The sequence below is a fragment of the Rhinopithecus bieti genome, unplaced genomic scaffold (genome assembly GCF_001698545.2).
Source record: "Rhinopithecus bieti isolate Rb0 unplaced genomic scaffold, ASM169854v2 scaffold_5260, whole genome shotgun sequence".
Classification (NCBI taxonomy): domain Eukaryota; kingdom Metazoa; phylum Chordata; class Mammalia; order Primates; family Cercopithecidae; genus Rhinopithecus; species Rhinopithecus bieti.
Genome location: NW_016805896.1, coordinates 3,602,173 through 3,605,123, shown reverse-complemented (window position 1 = coordinate 3,605,123; position 2,951 = coordinate 3,602,173).

Below are 2,951 nucleotides of genomic sequence, written 5' to 3'. Positions count from 1 at the left end.
AAAAAACTAGCCGGGCGAGGTGGCGGGCGCCTGTAGTCCCAGCTACTCGGGAGGCTGAGGCAGGAGAATGGCGTAAACCCGGGAGGCGGAGCTTGCAGTGAGCTGAGATCTGGCCACTGCACTCCAGCCTGGGTGACAGAGCGAGACTCCGTCTCAACAACAACAACAACAACAACAACAACAACAACAACAGAGCAAAACTCCATCTCAAAAAAAAAAAAAAACCAAAAAAAAAAAAACTTGATCCTGTCAAAAGAAGACAGGAAGAGAAAAAATCGTAGATAAAGCACAGCAAATAAAAATAATCATATGGAAGATATAAATCCAAGTATATTAGTAATATCAACAAATGTAAGCAACTAATGGCATGTTTTGACCCCTCAAAGCATTATGGTTAAATTGAATATAAAAAAATCCATATGCTGCAGAAAGGAGACAAACCAAGGAAGCAAAAAAGATGAAAGTAAAAGAATGGAAAAAGATGTTCCAGGCAAATACTAATCAAAAGAAAGCTGGTATAGGTACATTAGAACTGATGATATTTTAATTATTACCTGTTTAATATTTGGCTTTAAGGCAAAAATCATGTTTAGGGATAAAGTCACCACATAATGATAAAGGGTTAAATTCTCCAGGAACACACAACAGTTTAAACCAATAGGAACATAATACCAGAGTCTTAAGGCCCGTGCAACAATGAAACCAAACATGACTGAATTATAAGAAATTGAGAAATCCACAATTATGATGGGAAAGTTCTCTCCGTGAACAATATGTAAATCAGACAAAATTTAGTAAGGCCATGATACAGCTAAAGAACACAAATGGTAAAGGAATCTTCATGCAGTGAATACACATAAATTCCTTAACCAAACAATGAGCAAATACACATTTTTACGTGGAATATTTGTGAAAATTGACCATGCGTTACCTAGATCTAGGACAAATTTCAAAGAATAGGTATCATACAGACCACATTCTCTGACTACAACAAAATCAAATTATAAATCAAAAATAACAACTAGGATATATATATAAAATATTTTAAAACACTTTTGAATAGCTCATAAGTGAAAGAAAATCACAGAAGTTAGAAAACATTTAGGATATACCAATATTAAAATATCATACATAAAAATTTGCAAATTACGCTAAAATAATACAAAGAACAAGTGTTATATCCTAAAATGCTTATATAAGGAGAAACCTAAAACTTCATCTTAAAAAGTTAGAGAAATTGTAGCAAAATAAATTCTGAGAAAATGGAAGAAGAAACTAACAGAAAACAAATTAATGAAACATAGAACAAAAGGGCAGCAAATGTAATTTAAAACATAAAAAATACTACAAACCCCTGCAAGAAAAAGCACGAACATTATTAGGACTAAAAAAGGAAACATACAACAAATTCAGCCTAAATTTTTAAAAATTGTAAGAAAGACTTCTAAATTTTCATGTTCTTCAAAACAAACTCTCAAGAGATATAAAGCAAAATGGGAAGAACATTCTAATCCAACAAGAAATTAATGTTAGAAAAATAACAGGAAGAATTAAGAAGAGAAATAAACAATTCTATAATCACAAGAGGGAAATTTGAATACATCTTTTTCAGTTATTGACAGAAACAGCCTTCAAAAAATTAATAAAACTATAAAAGATTTGAGCAATGTGTTTAACAAATGTGGCTTAGTAAACATACAGAATGCTGAAGTATGGTATTGTTGTTACCATTCTGATAAAAATGTTTAGTATATCCATGTTGCTCTTGATGGATCACACATTGCTGCACTGCTAGCAGTTACACATGTCTCTATGTACAAATCTTCAGTGGTTGGATCACACTTTAGGACAAAATAGGACTGAATGAAGTGGATAGCAAATGCTGGCTTGCCCCTGACACCTCTTTCAATCTCTTGTCCATATCCTTGGAATGTTGCTTAGCCCACACTAGCTCACAGAACTTCAATTCATAGGTCCGGCTCCAGATGTCTGCCTGGCAGGCTGATAGAGAGTAATCAGGTGAACTTCCAAAAGAGCGAGTTCACTTAGGGGTACCACTGCACCAGAGGCTGGTCAGGGTTCTCTGAGGGATAGAGATGTGTGGTATCTGGCTGGAACATATGGTGGTAGCTAGTGAGGGGTTCTCTCCTCAGCACCTGCTCCCTCTTAATATTTTGGATTTAATTTACTGCCGTTGTTGTTGTTTTACTAACTTTTGGAATGAATGCTTAATTAATTTATTCTCATTTTTCCTAATATATTCTTACAAGGCTATACATTTTCTTTTAAGTACTATTTTGGCTTGATCTCACAGATTTTGATACATAGTATTTTTGTTACCATTCTGATAAAAATGTTTTCTAATATTCCACTGTGATTTTGTCTTTTATTTATTTATTTATTTTTTATTTTTATTTTTATTTTTTGAGACGGAGTCTCGCTCTGTCGCCCGGGCTGGAGTGCAGTGGGCGGATCTCAGCTCACGGCAAGCTCCACCTCCCGGGTTTACGCCATTCTCCTGCCTCAGCCTCCCGAGTAGCTGGGACTACAGGCGCCCCCCACCTCGCCCGGCTAGATTTTGTATTTTTTTAGTAAAGACGGGGTTTCACCGTGTTAGCCAGGATGGTCTCGATCTCCTGACCTCATGATCCGCCCGTCTCGGCCTCCCAAAGTGCTGGGATTACAGGCTTGAGCCACCGCGCCCGGCCAGATTTTGTCTTTTATACACAGGTTATTTAAAAGTGTGTTTTATTAATTTCCAAACATATGGGGTTTCTCTAGGTACTTTTGGTTATTTCTAGCTCAGTGGCATTATAGTCAGAATACACACTTTGTAAGATTTCAATTGTTGAAATTTGTTGAAACTTGCTTTATAGCCTTGTCCAAAAAAATGGTTCATGGTTTATGGTCATCATAAAAATGGTCAATTTTTTTTTTTTTTTTTTTTTTTT